Source organism: Rhipicephalus sanguineus, chromosome 8, assembly GCF_013339695.2.
Source record: "Rhipicephalus sanguineus isolate Rsan-2018 chromosome 8, BIME_Rsan_1.4, whole genome shotgun sequence".
In the NCBI taxonomy this organism is placed as follows: domain Eukaryota; kingdom Metazoa; phylum Arthropoda; class Arachnida; order Ixodida; family Ixodidae; genus Rhipicephalus; species Rhipicephalus sanguineus.
The window spans coordinates 8,433,844-8,459,239 of NC_051183.1; the positions used below are offsets into that span (position 1 = coordinate 8,433,844).

The 25,396-nt window shown below is 44.8% G+C and overlaps 1 long non-coding RNA gene across 1 annotated transcript in view; it reads right to left on the reverse strand.

Moving 5' to 3' along the window:
* Positions 1-8,572, reverse strand: part of LOC119401283 (uncharacterized) — an 80,197-nt gene extending 71,625 nt beyond the window's left edge. The window contains exon 1 of the long non-coding RNA XR_007417307.1: positions 8,290-8,572. This is a non-coding gene — a long non-coding RNA (uncharacterized LOC119401283). The remainder of the gene's footprint in view (positions 1-8,289) is intronic.
* Between the last annotated feature and the right edge of the window lie 16,824 nt (positions 8,573-25,396).

The following is a 25,396-nucleotide window of genomic DNA, read 5'->3' on the forward strand; positions in this document are numbered from 1 at the left end:
TGTATTTCTAATAATCAACCTATCGATGTATCCAGGCCCGTAGCCAGGAATTTTTTTCGGGGGGGGGCCCACTTGCTGAAAACCTTGACTTTTTGAGAAAAACACCTATTTTTATTATTTATTTTTGGTAAAAACACATGCTTCACCAAAATTTCGGGGGGGGGGGCGCCCCCCCCCCCCCTGGCTACGGGCCTGGATGTATCACTCTCTCACATCTCTCTTGTTCGTCCTGACAAATTTCACCCACCACTCAAACTAACACTGTGTATTTCACCAGAAAAACCAAGCTTTCCCAGAAAAATCGACAAAACGCCCAGATTTGCCTTCCATCGAGGTGACTACGTTGGCTTGTACTATGACTTGTCCACCACAGATTGGTCACTGGTAACTGACAAACCCAATGTTGATGATCAAGTCGATCAGTTTACGGAGCTTATCTTGACCAGCATGCGCAAGTTCATTCCCCAGTATACACCTCATCATTGTAAATATCCCTCCTGGTTCTCATCAGAACTTATAAGTGCACTGAAACATAAAGATCGTGCACACAGGAAGTATAAACGTTCTCAATCAACTCATTTGAAGGAAGAATTCGGTCGTTTTCGTACTCTTTGTAAACGCCTTTATAAACGGGATCACAGTCTATATATTTCATCTTCAGAAAAAAGCGCGTCTGACAGGCCAGCTGAGCTTTGGAAGTGTGTGCGCAAACAGTCGAGCAAAAGTGGCGAGTCCTTCAGGATACTGGACCCAAATGGAGTAAAAGTTCAAGCCGTTGCGGACTGTTTTGCCATGCATTTCTCATCTGTTTGTAAGTCTCCAGCCTCTGTAGCTAGTAACGGTCGACAGGTTAAGGCAGTTTGCACAGCTGATGTTGTGTCGCTGGATGAAGATTCCATTTCAGAATGCATTAAGCGCTTGAAACCATCCTTTTCAGCTGGCCCAGATGGCATCCCCTCTGCCATACTAAAAGCCTATGGCAGTATACTTGTACCGGTATTGACTACCATATTTAATAAGTGTCTGCATGCTTCAACTTTTCCTAGCATGTGGAAAACTGCTCGTGTTTTCCCAGTATTTAAGTCTGGCTGTAAAAGTGACGTCTCGAACTACCGCCCTATTTCCCTTCTTTGTGCCGCATCCAAAATCTTTGAGCTTGCTCTTCACAAAATATTGTCTTTTGGTGTAAAAAAATCATTGATTATGAATCAGCATGGGTTTCTCGCAGGCCGCTCAACTGTCACTAATCTTGCCAGTTTCATGATGCAAGTCTCCACGCCTATTTCGCAGAGAGGACAGGTTGACACTATTTACTGTGACCTTAGCAAAGCTTTTGACGTTGTCAGCCGTTCGCTGCTTGTGGATAAACTTGCACACTTTGATGTTGATTCTTCAATTGTGAATCTCCTCCATAGCTATCTTCTTGATAGATCATGTTATGTTGCCGTTAATGGCCAAACGTCCTCTTTGTACAAAGCTACTAGTGGGGTTCCTCAAGGGTCGGTACTGGGCCCACTCCTCTTTTTAATTTATGTTAATGATGTTTCTTTTGTCATTCGGAATTCTTCTTTTCTTTTGTATGCCGATGACTTAAAGATATTTAAGGAAATTCATTCAGTTATCGATTGTCGCTTGCTGCAATCTGATTTGTGTTCTTTTTCTGAATGGTGCAGGAGCAATAACCTCTCCCTAAATATTTCAAAAACCAAGGTAATGAGTTTCACTCGAAAAACATCTAGTGTGCCATTTTTATATTCTGTCAATTCTGTGTCGTTGTGTAAGGTATGTGAGATCAATGATCTAGATGTTCTTTTTGATAGCACCTTACATTTTTCTGCTCACGCTGAGCGTGTTGCTTTGCGGGGTATTCGCACCCTAGGCTGTGTTTGCAGAATGCCTGGAGAATTCCGTTCTCCTATGCCCTTCCGAAAATTGTACACTGCGCTATGTCTTCCTCAACTTGAGTATGCATCTGTGATATGGAATGGCATTCCTAATTCCAGCAGCAACGCCATTGAGCGAGTCCAGAAAAAAATCCTAAGCATTTACAACCATCGTTTAGCTAGAAATGACTCTGGATCTCGTTCTAACGCTACTGGATTATTATCACTGCCATCACTTTGCTGCCGACGAAATCGCGCTGATCTGTTATTTCTTTACAAGCTTGTGCATGGTATCATATCCTGCCCTGTACTGCTCAACTGTGTTGATTTCCGAATTCCACGTAAGCTTACCAGAGAGAATAGACCTTTTCATGTAACCGCCTGCCTCTGTGAACATTCGACCATTGGCAGGATACAACGTCTTTACAATGCTTACTTTTTAGAGCTCGATGTTTTTCACAGCTCCCAGTCGTTGTTCTGCTCCGAGCTTTGCACTGTACTTACATAGCCTCGTACACTGTTGACATTTTTTTTTAACACGAAAGTGTTTTATGCTGGGGTCCACCAAAACTTCAGTGGCGTATTTCCGTCACGGAAATGACGTCGAAAAAATGTACACGATCAGATGGCAAAGAAAAAAAGTTCCGTCAGCAAGCATAGAATTAACCCACAACCGCTCGGTCCGCAACAACAGATGCCGGGCGCGCGATCCACTGCGCCACGGTCACAGACTCTGGAGTCCTCACAAACGCGCCTTTTATATCTACCACTCTCCCGGTCGGCGGGGTGCTGTTTCCCTCTGGGAGCGAAAATGTAAAGTAATTCATCATTACTGTGGCCTCCGCGATTAGTACCTGCAACGCGTTACACGTTCGTCCCATTCGGCGCGTTTTCCATAGAAGTGCAATTTTGTCAATGCCTTAACACACCGCGAGGTGGCGACCTTAACGCAAGCGTCGTAAAAGCGTCAGCCTCGCTCAGAGCATCACGCTAATCAAACCAAAAATAGCTCTGCCACATCTGGCTGTAACACCGCGTTCCCCGCCTACGCGCTCGCCCCGAGAAAAATTGCGGCCGGGCTACCGGCGCGGCACGACGCGCTTTGCGTTTCTTTCTGTAGTGCGGCCTCAGCATTCAATCACATTTTAACCTGCCGCAGGATGGCGACCAAGTTCTGCGTCCAATATGCGACGCTCTTCTGGCTATCACAACTCGTTCCCTGATTACGATTTCACCGTTAACTACTACAGCTACCACAAGGGTTTGTTTAATCATTGAACATGGACGTTAGTCGTCGGCATGGAGATGTACCACCAAGCATCAAAGTGCGTGCATCCACGTTAAACGGTGCTATAGCTTCCAGACATCAATATACATTGTGCAAACTCTCTTATATCAATGTACAAACATTCAGTTACTTCTATAAGGGCACGTTTTACTTTCGTGTTATTCTCATTCCTATGACGGAGGGATCAACCATGTTTTTTCTGCCTGCGCATATATGTGCGATTTTATAACGTTTTTTTATCCCTGATATTTTATTATGAATCTTTGCCTTTTTTTTTTCGTGCGCCAGTACAAAGACCTTACGGTTGTTCCTGGGCACGTAAAATAAACGTTTGATTGATTATTATTATTATTATTATTATTATTATTATTATTATTATTATTATTATTATTATTATTATTATTATTATTATTATTGATAAATAATTTTGCCTTGGAAATAAATACCCGGGAAAGCACGCTCAGGAATCTCGGGGAAATGACAATCTATAACATGACTCACGCACCGAAGTACTCACATGTTCACTGGAATCAATGAAGCCAACTCGTGCCAAAAATAAGCTATCGTATTTTCTTAAATGGTAATGCATACGTATACGTAAACTGCCTGTACCTTTCTCATATTCTTTGTCACTAGATCGAGCGATCTGATTTTTTTTCGCGACATTTCGAGTATTGACGACAGCGCTGCGGCGCTCACGCTGTCTGCTAATCCGCTTTACGTCATGATGAGTCAAGCACCACGAATATGTCAGGCTCCTTGCGATATGAACACTTTGTATCGTAGTCTGCTTCGTGCGCACATTATTTTTCTTTCCCCAGAACTCGCTTTGACACGTTTCCCTTTTCTGTGAAGATATACTGTATACCCACTAATGAAGGCACACGCAGATGGGCGCCTGAATGACTTCAAGACAAAATGTAGCAAGATTTCGGACCTTTCTAAATGCGTAGTTTCAAACTTTTTCAAACTACAAAATACCGAATTTAGAATAGTATCCGAGTATAAATTAGGGGTGTGGGAATAGTGAAATTTCATCTCGAATCGAATTCGAATCGAATAGTGCCGAATAGTGGCCAAGAATAACGAATATCGAATCGAATATCGAATACAAAAGATTTTATTGAAAATTGGAAGAAAGAACAAAGAAATGAAATGTCTTCGTGTTCTCGAGCACATAACGCGGTGATTGACTTCTACCGAAAGACTACGAATGGTCGTGCAGAGACCCAAGCTGTTCTACATGACCTGGCTTCAGGCTCTCTCGCCGCGATGTTACATTGTTTTCTGCAGTTGAAAACATTGGGCACCTCAGCAGCAGAGATGGAAAGTATCGCAACGCAGTTTGGGCGATACCTGGATAAAGTGCAGCTTCATGCTCTTTCCAGTATTTCCGAGGATCATCCTTTCTTTGGAATCAGGGGCTCATTGAAGTATGTTTGGACCTCTTGACTATAAGGTCCGAGCTCAGTGTGCTGGTGATTTCTTGACGCTAGCAGTTCGACCGTCTCTCAGACTGTTCCGTGGCCTTCTCTGCTGGACTTGTCGTTAAATTCGAGCATCGCTCCGGATTTCGAAACATGCGGGCGTGTCGGCCAGTAATTTCTACTGCCACCTACAGCTATGCAGCCTGTGACTAACTGAATGAACCTGTGCAGAAAATAGATTTAAACATCGCAGCGCACAAAACTGACAAGGCACACAAGAGAAGGGAACGTTACTTCCGATGCTATAGAAAGGCGTTCTTTGCCAAAAGGGGCTTTAGGGCGTCTACACCTTCTCTGCTTATCCAGTAAATAGCACAGTCCACAACCGCCCACACTGAACGACACATTGTGACTGGGCATACAGAATGTAATTATTTTCACAAATATTGCGGAACACTCTTTCGTACCTCCTTTCCCAAGTACAAGCGAGCTAACTGGAGATTTCCACTGGTTCATCTCTCTCTCTCTCTCCGTCGCCTTTCTCCCTCCCCCTCTTCTCATCACGTCCTTACTGATAATCCTATTTTATACATTTAATAATATATAATAATATGTCCTTGGGTTTTACGTCCCAGAACTACGATATAATTATGAGGGGCCCCGTAGTGGAGGGCTTCGGAAATTTTCAACCACCTGGAGCTCTTTAAAGTGCACCTAAATCTAAGTACACGGACCTTTAGTTTTCTGCCTCCATCGAAATGCGGCCGCCGCGGCCGGGATTCGATCCCGCGACCTTCGGGTCAGCAGTCGAGCATCATAACTACTATAGACCACCGCGGTGGATATACGTTTAAACCCGCCGCTTCGACATATGCTTTGCGTGAACGAGCACTCGCTCAAGTTCACGGCTGCACAGCCGACAAAGCGCCCGGCGATCCGCGTGAACCTCGCCTACCCGACGTCTATAACCATCGAGGCAGAAAACTGGGCGACTGGTATGGATCCATTATATACGCGGAGCGCCAACCGTAGGCGAACACATACAGCAGGAAAAAATTCACAGCATATCCACGGGGTGAATGATGAGTGGAGCGAAGCTCCGGAGGGAACCATCGGTAAACCGTGAAACTCTTCCGTGAAATTCGCCCAGTGCATCATATAAAAAGTGTGATATACCGTGTACATAATAAACATCAAACCTTTATTGTACTGTTGGTTTACGTGGTCCCTTCATTACCACCGCTTTCGAACAATGCACGGCGTTTACTGCACATAAAGGGTCCCAAAACCAAACATCTTGCTCAAGGTGTGCTTTGCGTTTTTCGTAGAAATAGTTTCTTTATCATGTACATTAAGACGAAAAGTTGAAAGCTCACTAGAGTATATCGCCCGCAAAGTATGTCTTTTAGTGTAAATCAAGGAACACTACGAGATTGCCTTGTAAATTATGATATCTAGTGAATTGCTCATCTAGTGAGCAATTCATTAAACTAGAGCTGGCTACATACATACTACTACTACTACTACTACTACTACTACTACTGCTACTACTACTACTACTACAGAGGAGGGAAAGACCCACACCCTAAGGAGCTTCGCCCCTAAAAAAAGCGGGTTGTGTTGTGAAGACACAGAGTGCTTGTGTCTTGTTTTAACAGCGGGGCTGGTTAAGCTCGGGGTAAGGCCAGTGTCGTAGACATAAAACTTGGCGGGTATGCACCACAGAAAGCGGGTATGTGCCCAGCAGCTCCTATAGCATAGCCATGCGTAGTATAGTATAGCAAGAAGGTGGGAAGGGGAAGTGAGGGTGAGAAGGATTGATCTAAGGGTGAGGAGGAGGGAAAGACGAAGGGAAAGGAGGAGGTGACAGGTAAAGGCATAGCATAGCAAGGGTTGGGAAAGGGAAGTGGTGTGAGGGTTAGCAGGGCGAAGATGAGGAGGGAGAAAGAGATAAAGGAAGAAGAATAAATCTGCGTTCGCCAGGTGGCGTCCCTTGCTTTCCAGGTCCGCTGCTTACTCAGATGTGACAGGCGTGGAAATGGCTCTAATCTTTTTGTCTGCTCTATGCATGCGATGATTGTAATTCTGTGTCTTCATCTACTGTTCGCGTTCCTCTTATAGTATGGATCTGTAATCGTTTTCATCGTTGTGGAAGCCACGACGCCGCAGGTTCACTGTGCGCAGACGGCATCACCGAATGCGTGCTTTTAATCTGGCAGTGTCTATAGGGAAGTCGTTCCATCCTGTTCTTTTCGCATGGCAAGTGACGAAGGGGTTGTTTGCATTTACGCGACCACCCGCACGAAAGAAGGAAGTTTTGAAAACACACGTTTCCTTTCTCCTGCGCCCGAGCAAATAAAAAAAAAGTTTTAAGCAGAACAAACACATAACATATCCTGGTGTACTTATGGCGTTTAAAATATTTATTGAGCATATAAAAATATCAGACACCTACTAAGCATTCGCGGTGCCAATCTTTCCTAATATGAATCCTACTTAATAAATGATTCGTGATTTCGTAATGTAATCATGATGACCAGAGACATTATAAATTTCCTTTCGGACATTTTCTTTTGTGTTATGATTGTATTGTTTGATATGTAAGTGCGTGTGTGTTTATTTTTTGCGTTGTACGCGCGATCCACTCAAGAGCAAAGGTGTAGTCGCGCCTTATATGTGCGCCAACACCTCTTTTTACATCATATCAATGAAAAAATTACTTCAAGCGATTCATTTCGAGAAAATTACTCACTGCTTCCCCATTACTTCTGACCGAAATATAGCGTGTAGGCTATGGCATAAAAATTGACCAGGAAAAGGGAAAAAAAAAGACAACTTAATCCACTTGTCAAACTTGAAGAGCGGCAGGTTGAACACAGATCTCTCGGATATATGTAAGACGTTCTGGCGGGCTATTTGGTTCATAGCTTTTAAACGTTATTAAACTGCGCGAAAAGACGATGACACGAAAAAGAAACATACTGCGCTCGTGGTGTTCTGTTTCTTACTTGTGTCTTCTTACTTGTGTCCTCGTCTTTTCGAGCAGTTTAGTAACGTTTAAATGTATATGTGTCATAAATACAGTGTACACCCGTGATCAAAAGTATACAGACCGCGAACCTAAATAGCTTTCTACGCCGTCTAGTCGCGAGCCGTCTGCTGTGGAGAGCATTGCTTTGCCGGAGTAGCTGTCGAGAGCATTACTGCGACGGAATTTGTCAGGGAAATGCTCTCGACAGCAGACGGCAAATGTATACAATGGTCCGTATACTTTTGCTCACGGGTGTACATGAGTCAGTGCGCGAATGATCGGAACTTCTGTAAATGTGAACGTAAATCTCTATGTACATTTCAAAGTGATTTCGTTACATTTCAAAAGTAATATTAATTTCATTACTTTCGACTGGCTCTAATTTTAACGTAACATAATTACACTATAAAATTTTACTAAATTAGTAATGTAATTTAATTACTTTTCATGGGTAATTTTGCCATCACTACAAGGTGTTGTGCAGCGTTGCATGCACGTTGCTGCACGCAGTCGATGCGCGGCGTTCAGCGTTGCGAAAGCTCGGTGGAGACAGCGTGTCTGCATGGCGCTATACCGTCCCCGACGTCAAGGGCGGTCCGTGTAAAAGAGCGGCGTTTCGCGGGAAAAGGTAACGCCATGCATGCCGTGGGTAGTAGATACGTCAACGTGCCGTCGGTGTGCGCGTTCTTCGTCGTCGTCCGCTTCCCGAAATAGACGGCGGCTCTTCCTTTCGTGTTCGCCTTCCGCAACACAGTTCGTGCCAGGAACCGAGCAGAGGTGATGTCACGTGATGGGCGGCGCAGATTCCACTGCGCCTCGGTGCTTCGCGAACCAGAAATACGGCTCGGGAGTTCTCTTCTCTGTTGCGTCCCGTTCTTCTCGAAAACTGTTTCAGTTTTCTCTTTAGCAGCGTTGGCCGCGTTTCACCAATGCCAGCGTGAAAAAGATCTTTCAACCGAGTTGTACGGTCGTGAGCAATATGAGATGCAACCTAAATAGTACTGATGGACTCTTAGATTGGTGAGCCATCATATTGATGAAGCGACGCACAAAGGACACAATCACGCAAACATCGGTTAGGTGTTTGCGTCAGTTTTATGTGTGCGTGATTGTGTCCATAGTGCGCTGCTTCATCAATATCACGAGAGGGAACACTGAACTCGTGTTCAATCAACAATTACCTGCAACATACCGATAACAATGCGACTTAATAAACTGCAAAAATATAGCATGAGCATTTAGCGTTAACACTTCTGCGCTTGCCAACTGCGTTTAGCCGCCGTGACCTTTAAAAGGTGATTTCAGTGTTCCCTCTCATATTGCTCACGACTGTACATTCTTGTGGGGCAAGAAAAAACAACGGCGTATGTGTGCGTTTGCGTGAAATGATGTGCCCTCTTTCTGCGTGTCCTCGTTTTCTGTCTGTGCGACAAGAAACTCTTCTGAGAGATTTTTGCAAGATGGCAGTGGTGAAATGCGGCCTTGGATATTGTTGGTAAAGTGACGTCATGCCGAGTCCACTTAGCCAGTCTCAAGCAAAGCTCGCTCTGCGTGCCCTCTGGCACTTTGCATGCCTACCGTGACTGCTGCTTTTACAGCGCGTAGTATGCGCGCGAGCGGAAAGTACGTGATGGATTTATTTATTTATTTATTTATTTATTTATTTATTTATTTATTTATTTATTTATTTATTTATTTATTTATTTATTTATTTATTTATTTATTTATTTATAGGTATTACGGGCCAAAACCCCGTTGCGATTATGAGGCACGCCGCAGTGGGGCACTCCAGATTGATTTCGACTAGAGTCACTGTATATGCTACCTTTAGGTAGCAGAGTAGCGCATAGGTCCGGCTAGCAACCACAGTTTTGCGGTGAGTTCGCGCTTCGTTTTTGCAGGCGACATGCCTACTGTGTCGCCGATTAACCTGTCTGGCGTGTCGAAGACCGGCGATAAACATTGGCTGTCGATGGCTAGTGTTAATTCAGTTCGCTGCAGCGGCGGCGTCGAGAAATAAAAAAAGTGGCCCAAGCGGCAGCTTCTCCGCAATGCATGGTTGCTAGCGGCGTTGGAAGACAGATGCGCAACTCTGCTACCTAAAGGTAGCATATACAGTAACTCTAATTTCGACCGCCTATGACTATTCAACGGTTTGGTTAAAGTCGCGGGCTTTAACGTCCTGAAGCGACTCGGGCTAGGAGAGACGCCGTGGCAGAGGGCTCCGTTTCATTTCGACCACCCGGGGTTCTTTAACATGCACTGAAATCGCGCAGCACGTGAGCCGCTATAGGATTTCGCCTTCATCTAAACGCGACCGCCGCGGCCAGGATCCAAACCCGCGTCTTCATGGTCGGCAGCCGGTTACCGCAGCCACTGAGCCATTGCAGCTGCTCGCATTGAAACTTTATTTAATTGTGGGGCTTCTAGAAGTTCACCATTAGGCTGTGATGGAAGCCATATTAGAGGGCTGCTGGCGAATTTTGGCCAGCTGGGTTCTTTAGCGTACTTTCAGGGCTTTACACGAGAGTTCTTGGACTTATGAGAATGCTGCCGCTTAGGCCGGGAATCAATCAATAAAAAAAAAAAGAATGAGCGCTCAGCAGTGCAAGACTCAGTGTCCACACGGTTACGAAAAGGTATTGAAGCGGCATAAGTAACTGCGACAGAGATATCATCATAATCAAGTTGGGGCACAAGAGATAACGGAAATGACATGTCATGAAAAAGATGGTTCATCCCTCCGTCATAGGAATCGGAATAACACGAAAGTAAAGCGTGCCCTTACAGAAGTAACTGAATGTTTACTGTACATTGATATAAGAGAGTTTGCACAGTGTATATTGATGTCTAGCAGCTAATGGCACCGTTTAACGTGTATGCACCCACTTTGATGATTGGTGGTACATCTCCATCTCGATGACTAACGTCCACGTTAAATGATTACAAAAAACCTTGTGGTATCTGTGGTAGCTAACGGTGAAAGCGTAATCAGATAACGAGGTGTGATAGCCAGAAGAGCATCGCATATTGGACGCAGAACTTGGTCGCCATCCCGAGGCATGTTAAAATGTGATTGAACACCACGGCCGGACTAGAGGGAAACGCAAAGCGCTTCGTGCCGCCCCCCGGCCGCGATTTTACTCGGGGCGAGCGCGTGAGCGGGGAACGCGGTGTAACAGCTAGGTGAGGCAAGCGCGCGTCGCAGAGCTATTTTTGGTTTGGATTAGCGTGATGCTATGAGCGAGGCCGACGCTTTTACGACGCTTGGGCTAAGATCGCCTCCTCGCGGCGTGTTAAGGCATTTGTCAAAATTGAACTTCTATTGAAAACGCGCCGAATGGGACGGACGAGTAACGCGTTGCAGGTGTTAATCGCGGAGGCCACAGTAATGACGAATTACTTTACCGCTCCCAGAGGGCAACACCACCCCGCTGACCGGGAGAGTGGTAGATATAAAAGGCGCGTTTGTAAAACCCCCTAGAGGCTGTGACCGTGGCGCAGTGGATAGCGTGCCCGGCATCTGTTGCTGCGGGCCGAGCGGTCGTGGGTTCGATGCCCGTTGACGGAACTTTTTTTCTTTGCCATCTGATCGTGTAAATTTTTTCGACGTCACTTCCGTGACGGAAATACGTCACTGAAATCTTGGTGGACCCCGGCATAAAACACTTTCGTGTTAACAAATGTACCATTATACAGATCGGTAACCGTTCTTCAGACAAACAAATACTAAGCGAGTACAACAAGATAACAAAGAATTCTATTATTGATAGTTGTTATAGCAATAGCATGTGTAGGAAATTTGAACGGACACTGCGATATTCAGTAAAGGAAAATCATGTGCAATAAATACACAACACAGTATTACAATAATTATTCTTGCCTGACAACGTATACGTGTCTACAAAAAAAAAAGGCTTACTAAAACGCTAATTCGTATAAATGGTGGAATAAAAAGGGATGTTAAAGATTCTGTACACAGCTAGAGCACGCACAAGAACGGCCGCTTCGTGTAGCTTGTTCCATTCTTCAATGATTGTGGGAAGCAATGATTTTTTTTATTACAAGCGTTGTACCGTGAAGGCATTGAATGCTTTTGGAATTTACTAGTCGACGAGAACTTTAAAAGGGCCGAAGTAGCAGTGTGCCGTGTAGATAAGGAAACTTTGAATATAGCGTGTGGAACAGAATAAGTTGTGATATCTTCCACCTAACCGATCAAATAGTCCACGACATGATTTAACATGACTGAAACTGAGATATTTATCATATTATGAGGAACCGCTTTATTCCAGTCGATATCGAGCTTTCACACATTGATGAAGATATATACAGATGTGGAAGTTGTACAACTAAATGATAATATGTCGAGATGAGAAAAATAACATTATTTATATGTAGTAAACCGGGCTGCACAATTTTGCGCCGACGCAAGAGAGCTAATTAGGGAATCCTGGTAGGGACTCCAAAGAGGGGAGACCAGTTGCAGTTTGTTCCTAACGAACGTTCGATAGGATATTTTTATTTCTTTTATTTTTTATTTATTATTATTTTTTCATTGTGTATAGGAGAGGTTGGTGCCTTTATGGCGGCACCGGCTACTTCTCGCTTAGAAACGATACACAGAATACAAAAAAAGAAAAAAATGAAAATGGCACTACATATGTCACCGTATAGAACATCAGGTGTGAAAACACAGAGTATTCAAACGGCACCCGAATCATAAATATTCGAACACGAGTACAGGCAAGTAAAACGAGCTCGCACGTACATGTATAAAGTCAAATGTATTGTACGGCATGTCACGCACAGCAAAACACAGAGTAAAAATATTTACCCACAACGTAAATGAACACGACCATAGCGTTATACAATAGGAGATTTTCCTAATTCAGCGCCACCTGTCGGCAGCAACGAGAAGCATTTCTCAGCCGCCATTAGTAGGTCGCGCGCCGTCAGAGCAGTCAGAGTACACGCGCGCGCGCTTCAGATTGAACGCTCGCGTGCGATCCTGTTTGCGCAAATAGTTGCCGTTTCCGATAGAACGGGATCAGCGCAATGGCAGCCCATTGCTGTGTACCGCAGTGCACGCAAAGAGGATTTCGAGACGAGGATGGGTCGAAGGTAAGCAGAAGCGCGCTTGCCCGCGGCTTTGTTTACAATCGGTGCGCGGCTGATGCCTACCTTTTCTTGCAGGTCTCGTTTTTTTTTCTTTTCCGAAGGATACGGACTGGAGGAAAAGGTGGATTATAGCTATTAAGCGTGACGAAGGCCCTTTCTTCACCGTGACGAAGTTCACAAAAGTTTGTTCAAGGCATTTTACTGAAGGAAACTACTTGCCAAACGTCGCCGGAAATCGTCGTTTCTTGAAGCAAGACGCCGTGCCCAGCATCTTCGCGTTTAGTGCTCCGAGGCCTCCACCAAGAAAAAAGCCAAGAAATCGAGAGCCACTTAACCTCATCAGCGCTACAGTGCCTCCCGAAGGCGGGCGATCGACTACCGCGGATGTGAGCGACGTAGACATCTGCTCTCCTACATCGGTGACGAGCAGCATCGATGGCGTGGTGTGTGGTTGTGCGTGCTCGCTAAAGATTTCCGACTTCACCGAACAACTCGACGTAATGACGGCGCGTGTCCGTGCGTTAGAGTCGGAAGTAAAGAAAAAGCCGAAGAAGTGGAGCTCACTAAAAGTTCGTTGTACAAAGCAGAGCCAGCCTCGACATTGCAGCACAAGAGCGTAGCCATCTGGAGAAGCGCGTGAGCCGAAAGTTTTCCGTTGAGTGCTTTCGGGATAGCCCTGTGTACGAAGACGTTACGATCGAGGCGGTTTGGACGTAGCTTCCCACAGCAAACTTGTGACTTCGTTCATCGTTGTGCTTCGCTAACCTTTTTGAGGCGCTGTAGGCTTCCACTTTTTCTTCCGTAAGAGTCTCCGGAATAACTGCGAGACTTTTGGACCACGACATCACCACCAAAACAGTAAGCGAGACGCTGTAGTGTGGGCTCTCCGACACTGCCCATGCAACTGCCTGAAATGACGCCCTACTAATGGCGGACGGCAAAAAAATCAGTGTGGCCAGACTGAATTAGGAAAATCTCCTATTCTGACCGCATTACATTTGTGTCACTAAGTGCAGGAGAGAAAGAGGGTAACCGACGGTCGTTGACGCAACTGCTACAAGTGTCAAAGTACGGTCGGACTTGCAGGATAATTCACTGCCTAGGAGAGACGGCGGTAAGAACCTATTATGAGTGAGTCTTTAGAGTTAAACGAACACTGATGGAAAAGTTTAGTTGTTTAGCGGGTGACAGTCTTGCATTCACCGGCATAGGCGTACCCACCGCGGGAGAGGGGCAGGCAGCCCCCATCACCTAAAACGCGTTCTTGGGCTAGTTGGTGCATGGTCTGACAAAGTATTTGGAGGCACAAAGGAACGAGGACAAGAAATGACAGGACTGGTGCCAAACTAACAACTGTTTTATTGGTAAAAAACACTGCATTCCAGGTAGCTTCACGCACATGCGCGAGTCACATTGACAATCACGTAACAGAATGACAACCTACTTTGAGTTATCAAGACTTGTCTAAAAAGTGCAAATCGTTGCGATATAAATTCAAGGAAGGCACACTAACACATTGGGCACCCTTCTTATTCATGCAAAAAGCCTCCAACAATTCTCTGGCCACCTGGTTTCGACTTTTCCCAAGCACCCTGGTTTCGAAAAACCGGGGCGCGCATGCGCATGACTTGCAGTGCGAAGGCAAGTGTAAACCAGATACATTGCTAAGGGAGGCTTCATGTTCCTTTAATCGGGTGTTTAGACATCGGCCAGTCTGGCCGATGTATGTCCTACCACAGCTGAGGGGTATTTCGTAAACCACCCCAACTACGCATGGGCAATACGATTTTACATGCTGTATGTCACAGGCGGCCTTGTTGTTTTTCTGAGACACACGGGCGCATAGCCGCGAGAGCTTGTTAGGGGCGGAAAACACCACGGGAACATCGTGTCTGCCCACAACCTTCTTCAGGTTGTGGGCGACCTTATGAATATATGGTATAATTTCCGGCCTTTTTTTTTACGCTGATTAGGTTCCGCCCTTTTTCGCATGCCTTTCAATTTCTTGAGCAAACTCTCCGAAACACTAGTTATGATTGAGGACGGAAACCGAGCTGATTGCAGACGCGACACCTGATAATCGAAACTGTGGACCATGATGTGTTCGCAAGATCTGCTTAGCGCGGAATGCAAGCACATTGTCGCTATGCCTCTCTTAACATTTTTAGAGTGCGCCGATTGAAAATCAAGCAACTCCTTTTTAGCACGAGGACGAAAAGACCAGCACGTGAAGTTAAAGGTTATTCTGATATCTAGGAATTGCAGTTCCTTATTATTGGATTCCTCGTAGGTAAAAGTCAGGCTCCTTCCATGGGATTTAAAAACGTTTAAAACTTTGTCCAAGGCAGTACTGTGACTCAATTGGTTAGTAGACCTCTCCCAAATGACAGGACCGTTGGCACCAGTCCTGTCATTTCTTGTCCTCGTTCCTTTGTGCCTCCAAATACTTTGTCAGACCCCATCACCTAATAGAGGGTCGCAAAGTCTGGCCCATACTTTACTCGATCGGACCTAGTCCCGTCATTGTTTAAAGGAAATGGTTATGGCCACGCAGGTTTTTGGCGATAATGGCGGCCGAAGACACCTGATATGCTGCATTCAACGAACCGTTTACTTGCCATCTTTACTCCCGGAGAGCCAAGTACCAAATGCAGGCCATCGCTTCATTTTTATTTTTTCAACCATTGTGAAGCACGTTGTCTTTTGGACTCTATCCTAACGAGGGGGAGGCTGTGGTGAACCTAACCCCCCCCCCCCCCCCAGTTGGGAACACTGCGCACGCCTATGTTGGTCAGTACACAATGCAATCATCCGCACTGTCCAACATCGCAAACCTGACAGAAGTGAGTCTTTCATTTAAGTCCTGCGAGGACACTGGTCTTTATGTTTTTCTTTTTTTTTTCTGGTATGGAGATCAAGTGAAAAAATGAAAATGCGACACGACTGGGTTGTCAACCGAATCTGCGCAGTTGACACAGCGCGCTTATTTCGCCGAATACTACCCATGCTACCTATAAAAGGTTACGGATTTTCTTGTTCCAAACGGTGGCGTACTTCTTTACTCCGTTTCGCATTTGCCAGAACGTGAAATTAATCTATCAAGACTGACAAATATTTTCCAAGTAGATCGCCGTCGCAAGTTTTCCGAAAGTAAAAACAGTCAGGCGGAAACTATGAATATCGATAAATGCAAATGAGATGCATCGATTTCATACGACGGGTCTTGAAATGTCGCCCTTTGGCATAGAGTGACGTCACGACACAGAGCAAAACATGCTGAAGTCGTGTTATTGGTGATAAGATGTAAGCAACTTCTGCGCGCATTCTCTTCACGCACAACTCGCGTGTTGTGGTCGCAGCGATCGGAGGAAACAAACGCGTCGTTGCCCTATGACGCATCCACCTCTAGTTTAAACAAACAGGTGTGCCGAAACAACTGTAAATGGACGCCTAAAACGCGGCGACCTTGGCGAGTCCCTGGTTCCAGCGATCGGTTCCGGCGCCAGCAGCAGGTGGAAGCATGGCTTTCGAGATTACAGACTTTCGTTATTCCGTCGCAGCGAAGTGCACTTGCGCTTTCTTAGTTTCAGTAAATCATTCCATCTCGTGAAAACGTAGCCAGAAGAAAAACGACAGGTGCAAATCCGCGCCCGGTGAATACTCTCCGGATGACAATAAAAAAATAAATCTCGAAGAGTACTCGTCTTTTTTTTTACCTCGTCTAAGCTGGTATCTTTTCGCGCTGAGACCCAAATTATGTTGCAATAACCAGTCGCCCAAATATATCGACCAAACTTAAGCGGAGACTATGGTCTTGCTGAGTGTATGTGCGCCATATAGAAATTGGAAGCAAGAACCGCATTTACAGACACCATGCTTTAAATACCAAAAACCAGAACGTTATATATATATATATATATATATATATATATATATATATATATATATATATATATATATATATATATATATATATATATATATATATATATATATATATATATATATGACCCTTCCCGAAACTGTTGGGAAATAAATATCTATATCACTGTTGAAAACGTGTGTGTGATTTCAGTTGCCTTGGATCCCGTAATTAATAAGTAATAAGTGCAGGCGCAAGTACGAAAAAAAAAAAGAAACATTCAATCGACGTTTCTAACTGGTACCCGGTTGAAATTCCTCATTGTGCCCCTATCCTTTTTCGCGCTCAACCCTTAAAACCTAAACAAAAGTCACGAACACCCTTTCACCCTCGTCTCCTCCGCGCCAGATTGGACCCGTATCAAATGGCCCGAATATAGTTTGAGCCTCCAAACTCGCCACACAGAGATGCTCACTGTGGGAAACAACACACATGCTGCACCCAGACAAGCCACATGAGCTCTCTCTGACATGAGTGCAGTAACATGTTTACAAAATGCACTCCGAACTGCCAGCGCAAAAAGCAAAATAAAGTGCATGCCAAGACGAGCGCAAACTGGAGAAGAGGTTATGGCGAAATCGTTAGTACAGTACAAAGAAATAAGAGGATCTGAGTGTGATGCTCCGAAACGATATGCAGGAATGCTAAGTATTTCTGAGACAATGACACCGACACTGAAGTTTCTCGAGTCCCAAGTTCATCGCTTGTGCCTTTGCGTTTTCCTGTTTGCCTCCGTGCGACAGGATTTTGTATCGATGTGCAGAACGGAAGCCAGAACATTCCGGGTGTGTGTGCGTGCGTGCATGCGTGTATTCCTTCTTCTTTAAATTCGGGAGTTGTTCGATAGGCATAATGGCCATAATGGGCATATATGGGCAGTATCAATCTCGATGGCTGGGCCCATGGAGAGCGTCTATTTGCGCCTCAACAACTCGGGGTCACGTGCCCTGAGCAGAAAGGTCACGTAAGACCTCACTGGTAGAACGGTTCGGTCAGTTGCTTCAAGGAAACAATTGTGATGTTAAATTGCGTTCAGGATTCGCTCTGATTGAGGCAGCACGAAAGCTCACAAACACACCTATTAATTACACTCACGGTAGGGACTCAACAAACGATATAAATAAACGCTAAGTTAGTCTTTAGAATACCATTGCGGTATCCGCCATAGTCCACTACGCACTTTAGCCACATTAAACCTAGGAATTTAAGACTTACTGTCGCAACCTGGAACCAGAGAAGGCGAAAAAAATAATTTGTGTACTAAGGTGCACTTAAATAAGCGTTTACGTATGCATGCTCGTTCAATTGATCTTGTCGATAAACTGTGGTTCGTAAATAACGTCCGCGAATATGCAAAGATCAAGCCGGCAAGAAATTAGCAAGGTGTGAGTACGGGCTAGTTGGTATTTCATTTCAAATTGTGATTACAGCGCAGGAGAAGACACGAGACAGAGACCAACGAAGACGAGCGCTGACTTCCAACTGAAATTTTATTGTGAAGAATAAGTAATTTATGAAAAACCACAGATGCGATAAAAACCGCATGCGATAAATGACACCCCCTCCGAAACACGAAGCCAACATGAGCAAGCACTCTGATACAACAAAGCAGGAACAGCCCTGTCAACAAGAACACGAGCGCATGTGTGGGTGCAAGAAAGCAAGTTCCTTGTCAGTTAAAGCTATCGAAGGCTTACTAACAGAGCCACCTTCAGCGATTGCTGCAGCTTCTATGATTAGTCTTGTGTTCTCGTTAGGATGCTTTGCTAGTATAGCCGTCTTTTCAAAGAACGGAACACAGCCGCATTGTGCGCAATGCACACCAAGAAAGCCCTCCCTCCCTCTCCTCACTTTGTTGCTGTGTTCCTGCAGTCGGATGTTCAGGAATCTACCTGGCAGTGTCTGCCCTATACGTAGGACAGACCGCAAGACAGGGGTATCTTGTACACTACCCCTTTTGAACAAACAACGTACTTCTAAGGGCTACGCGCCTTGGCAACAGGATTAGTCCTAACACAAAGCTGTGAAAGTTTTTTAGGAGCCAAAAAGACTACGTCGACCCCCACTTTCCTTCCTATTTTCTTCAGTTTGTGCAATACGCCATGAATATACGGGAGAACAGTTATTTTTCTGCGATCATGTGCTGCAGGCTCGACGCTCTGTGGTCCATCACCTGACCTACTGCGCAACTTTTCCGAGGCTGAAACCAGAAGCCTGTCAGGATACTCGGCCGCCTTCAACCAAGCGATTTGCGAACGGAAACTTAAATCAATTGAGCGATGACAGGATTTTACTAAAGCATTATGCAAGCCGGCATGGGCAATTCCTCTTTTGATTAGTTTCGAAAGGGCCGACTCATATGATAACAGAGGCTTGTGTGCACGTGGCTCATACATCCAGCATGCATGGTTCTGTAAAAAAAATAGCTTCAAATCTAGGAACCTTAGCACACCATTCATCGGTAGTTCATGTGTAATTAAAAGAGGGTTGAGGCATTCTTGAAATAGAGCCAATAGTGTACAAGATACCCCTGTCTCGCGGCCTGTCCTACGTATAGGGCGGACAGGTAGATTCCTGAACATCCGACTGCAGGAACACAGCAACAAAGTGAGGAGAGGGAGGGAGGGCTTTCTTGGTGTGCATTGCGCACAATGCGGCTGTGTTCCGTTCTTTGAAAAGACGGCTATACTAGCAAAGAATCCTAACGAGAACACAAGACTAATCATAGAAGCTGCAGCAATCGCTGAAGGTGGCTCTGTTAGTAAGCCTTCGATAGCTTTAACTGACAAGGAACTTGCTGTCTTGCACCCACACATGCGCTCGTGTTCTTGTTGACAGGGCTGTTCCTGCTTTGTTGTATCAGAGTGCTTGCTCATGTTGGCTTCGTGTTTCGGAGGGGGTGTCATTTATCGCATGCGGTTTTTATCGCATCTGTCGTTTTTCATAAATTGTTTGTTCTTCACAATAAAATTTTAGTTGCAAGTCAGCGCTCGTCTTCGTTGGTCTCTGTCTCGTGTCTTCCGCTGCGCTGTAATCACAATTTGAAAAGAATGAAATTAGCATCGCCTTGTGGCGTCTAGTGCGCGCCGGCTGCGTCAAGGATTAGCTTTTCGAGTGATGCTTTGACATATGAGTCAGTTCGCTAGCTGGCTTATTTAGTCTGTCCTCCGTTAGACTGCATTTGTGAGAACGTCGCAGAAATGAATCCCGTCATAATATGCGTGGGCTAAAGCATTAGTCATGCCCAAGTTATGCTCTCAGACGTCATTTGGGTAGCTCGCTACTCAGCAGTTTCCGTGTGCTTTTAGCATGTCTGCAATCGTGTTTGCGCGCAATATATCTTGAGTTCGACAAGCACTGACGTTCGCCCCTGTTGGCAAGACATACTTCGGTTTGTTTAAGCGCTGCAAAATACGAGCACAAGCATGTTAGATACAATCAAGTGCTTACTTGAACAAAGGTTTCATTAGAAGGAAGTACACTTATTCATAGTCAGCCATATAACTCTCATTCGCAAGGAAGAATGCTTTCACAAATGTTTTGTCGTGTCGAAAGACATATATTTAATCATTAGATTGATTTTTTAAGCAGCAAATACAGCATTAAGTGATAAGTGTGTGAGCGTGTCTTCGCTTTATAGAAGTGATTTATAGAGTGCCAATCACTTTTTGCTTTCGCATGAGCATTACCTTGCCTTATACAAAATACTGCCTATTTTTCCAATGAAGCCTTTTTTGAAGTAAGCGCTAGCGTTTGTCCAATCCTAAGTACATCCGAACACATCCGCAGATAATCCTAACACATTTTGCGTAGGTTAAACAAGAGAAAGACATACCGTTTTTTATAGCTCATGATTTTAATGTAGACCCCACAAAAGCAGATAAACGCAGACAAACGTGCTGCAACGACCCTCAGCAAGCAGCCACACGGTATAGACAGCAAATTAATGCACTACATTGGCAGTTGTAGTGGCGGTTGTCTAATACCAGTCGTGGTGATGCTGCTTGTCTAACGTCAATTCTGGTTGCAGAGTGCCCTATCGACCCATGGTAATATCCCTACGTAATATATACCACATATGTACCAACAGCAAGCCGTGTGTTCTAGCTTTGCTCGACCCCGGAGAAACACAGCAACGAACACTGCTTATGATGCACACATCAGCGCACTGTAGTGTGCACTTCGTTTCTACAAAACTGACGTCTGTGCTCTAACGTGAGTGCCGACATTACGTCGATCCTATGAGCTACCCTATAGGAGTTACATGGTAGCCAGCGTGACTTAAGTCCCCGTTATGCACACAACTACTGAATTTACACAAAGACATCGAGCCGCCTCGTAACGCTTGGCTCGAAGGCATACAATGCGGCATGGGCAACAACTCGCTCACTGCTTCGAACGGCATCGATTGCCACAATATGTGGGATCCGCCGGAATGTTTTTAAGAATCGAAATTCCCGCAGAAGCCTTCGTTACTTCCTTTTTTTTTTTCCTTACCCGCCACGCGTAGAAAATATTCGCGAATGTCAGCCACGCCGCGTTTTTCTTCTTTTTTTTTTGCGAGCCTCTCTCAGGCAGCTCTGGAAACAGGCCTCTGACATCGCATCAGATGCAGGTGGCATTCCTCTCAACTGCAGAGAGCTTCTGACGTCAACTGTCACGAACCCTCCTGAACGCGGCTCTCACCGATGCTTTTTAATTGTGCGCTTACGTCAGAACAAGATCGACGACACAGGCGGCATTAAACGAAGAGGCCCACGAGTCGCGGCGATACAGAAAAAAGAAAATGTAGCCGAAGAGAAGTGCGTCAAGGCGAATGAAGTGAACGACGCAGGGAGGGCATCGCTTCGCCACGAGGTGAGCACTGGCGCTTCCGCGAAACGTTTCCGATATGTCTCCTTTAAATGACTGATTGCTTTTGCGTATTGACGATATTATTTTAAATCCAAGCTTCTATCGCCTACCTATCTTGCCATTTATCAATTCGTAATCATCTTCTTACGTTAGCTACTCTTCCGCAACACGTGCTCCCTCATATCAATTCTACTCGCTTCATCACGCGCTACCGTAACATGTTTTTTTTTTCCTTATCAGCTTAGTAATTAGTATTATGTTAGAGCTGTGTAAACGCGCATGTGCACATTGTAACAGGAAATTTGTCTAGTCGGTTTGACGTATTAGCAACCCTAAAAACGCACAGGCCGCGTGAAGAAGACAGGAAGGGCTTTACTCAACTAATTTTACTCAACGTCCAGTGAGTGCCACTCGACGACCGCGCAAGTGCAACAAACCGAAGCATTCCTCTCTCTTTCGTTTGGACGGTTATTGTCCTTGTTCTACAGTTGTAGTGCAAACAGTTTTCGCTGAACTGTAACGAAAACCGAAACAAAGAAGATTTCAGTTTGACGCTGCCCAGAAATACCAACACCATTGCTACATTAGATTTCCAAAGAAAAAAAAATCCAACTGATGTTTATTTTTTGTAAAACACAAGACCAATTCCACTTTTCCTTTAGAAAAGTACGAGCCCAACCATGTCTATAAATAGGTGTTAATTATACAGGGCGTGTTTCTTTTTTTTTAGACAATGCAGATCTTTCATAAAAATGCTATGACAGTCAGGCTCCTGCCATCTTCGCACACGAACGCTAGGTCAAGGCGGAAATACTCTGCCGCAGCTAAACTGACATGAAGTCACTGATTACTAGGCACTCGTTAATTAACTTTTTTTTTAAATTATGCCTTGAGGTCAGTAGCTGGTAAGGGAAGGTTGTAGGCTGTTACAATTTATGACGTACCCGGTTTTTTTTTGTTTTTTTTTTTAATCCACGAAAGTTGCACGTAATTTGAGATATTCCTTATGGAATTTTAATAGCGGTATCGGAATCGCTCGCCCGGCGCTAAGAAAACGCAGCCGCTCTGTTACGTCAGACTGGAACTTCCCGTGACGAGGAAGTGACGAAATTTGAATTCGCATCCCTAAAAAAAAAAAAAAAGAAAGAAAAGCCTGTATAATTTTTCCACGTTAGAGTGTACTGTGCGTTATGGTTTAGTTTTTCTTGGTCTCTTTTGCTCAGCCTTTTTTTTTTTTTTTAACTGCGCAGCAGCTTAAGCCGTCTCGTGTCTCGCGTAGACATTACGCGGGTCCCACGTTAGATACACATAAGACTAGCAGGCTGCATGTTTCGAACGCCAGCGCTCGCTTGCCCGTGAACGCCCGCGTCGCCGAAGGGCTCATTCGTCTGTCCGAGCCAACGAAGCGATAACGGAACGCCAGCGCCGCGAGTTAGACGCACCGCGCTCGGAGCACCAAACAGTAGAAAAGCAGTAGAACGGAGACCATAGAACAGAAAATAGATAATCTCAAAACAAATCAGACAATCACAAAAAAAGAACAGAAGAGGGTATAAAATATCACATAATTCCATGAAAAGAGAGCAGATAAACACAAGACAAACACGAGGGAAACACAGGAACATCAATGCTCCGCAGTTCGTACAGCTTTCACTTGGGGTACTGATGGGCTATAGTTGGTGAGCCAGGATATTTCATGAAGTAGCGCACAAAGGACACAATCACGCGCACATAAAGCTTGCGCTTGCGTCATTTTATGTGTGCCTGATTGTGTCCTTTGTGCGCTGCTTCATCAAATATCATTGCTTAGACGTTTTTTTTCCCCTTCCAGGATGCTGGCCCCACCTAGCAAGCTTCCGCGGAACTGCTGTGCAGTTATGACGATATAATTGAGAGCAACAAAAGACGCGCACAAAAGTAAGTGACAGAAGCGCTACCGTGGTGGGAATAAATGAAACAACTGAAACGACGTTTTGCGCACTTGTGTGTCTCGCTTTATTTTGCGCTGCGTGTTATGTCATTAACAAAGCAACCTGCCCAACATTCCGCTCTTGCCTATTTGACCGTTTGAGGGCTGGAGAACCTCGCGCGGTGAAAAATAATCGGAGCCATTTGCCATCTCCCACAGATCCATTGTCCTAACTCAAATGTTAATTAGTAAAAACTCATCTATGGTCTTTAATGATGATATCGCACAATTTATGACGTCAGCCATAATCCGCATCTTAGTCAGCGGTGCCTTAAATCTCTGAATTTTAATGACCGCTGACCATCGCAACCGAGACATCTGGCACTCGAACGCACATTTAACATAAGCTTTCCGAAAGAGCTTGCAAGTGTGGCATTGAGTCGGCGTTGGAGGAATCTAAAACGTTCTGTAAATTTTTTTTATTGCTATAGCATATGTACTGCCTTGTGAATTTATGCTGTTGTATAATGTGCATATCGTGTATCTTTTTATTATTTCTACCGATTGTCCTTCGCCCCTCCCTTCTGTAACGTGTAAACTCTGAGGGTACAAGCAAATAAATAAAAAAAGAGCTGCATAACTGAGTGAGTGAGACGTCAACCGTTCCTGCATGGTCTGCACGTGACCAATTACGTCATAGCCCTGTACCTTCAAATATTGAGTGACAGCTTTCATTACCCGACCGCCAGTTCGATGAAAAATGAACCTAAACTACAAATAAGCCAGCTCGCCTAATTGTTTCATTAATTCTATCATGCATTCCGAAGACTTTTTTTTTATAAATAACTTATTGGCCTCACATTTCTGTGTTATCCATATATTATCCATATATGTTAAGGAAATGACAAGCTATGAGCATATCTTAAAAAGAAGTATAGCTCACATTTGGCCTACTGTAGAGGTGGCTATGGACACTAGATTCGAAATTGGCATTGTAAATAGTAAAAAAAAGTAGTTAGATAACCAACGGATAACCTGTCGAACTATAGTTATTACCGGGATGAAAAAGGTCACAATATAGAGTGTTACTCTGCTCTTATAAGACGTCCTCTTTCTTTATGAAGATAGGAGAAATCCTTGTCCGCCCACGAAAAGGACAGTTTTTGTTTTTGCTAACGTTCTTTCACTTTCCTGCCTGCAAACTACAGTTGGCGACAACCTAGCAAGAAACACAAACCCACCACCATAGCTCTCCCGCCGCGAGAGAAATTGCACAGACGTTCCACCCAATCACATTTGCTCATTTCCGTGAAGTCGAGCACTTTTCGCCTGTTTCTGATAGCATGGTGTTCTCGAACAGATACACGTTCTTGTCGCTGGTTTTAAGCCGAAAGCTTGAACGTCCTGGCAAGTTTCGTCGGAGATCCGGACATCACTGCTAAGCGAATGGTCACGTTTTAGTTAGGAACGACGAGCCTTTATTTTACGATATGCGTAGTATTCGCATTAGCACAGAAAATTACAGTCCGAAAGGAAACCACCATGCAAGGCTATCTTAAATAAATAATTGACAAGCGCGCCGCTGTTCTGTGGGCAGAACTTGTATTTATTACTAGGTTGTAACCGACTATAACTTGCCTTTTCTGTTGTATTATTTTATCGAAAACATTTATAGATGGCAGAACAACCTGAACGCGCTAGCTCTTTCGTTTGCCTCCAAGGCGAGGTATTCAAGGACTGCGGTTGTTCCGTTTGCTCTTTTGGAGTACATTAACCTCGAGGCTATAGACTTCAAGGTCATTAGTCTCACCTGCGTGGGTCGTGTCTCTCAGAGAAACAAGGGCAGATCGGCGGCATACTCAACGAGCCGTTGACATTCGAAATTGACGCTTTTACTCTATTCTTATCCCTTCATCATTTCCGGTCAGACTGCCAGGTATTCACCTAGTGCCGGAAGCACG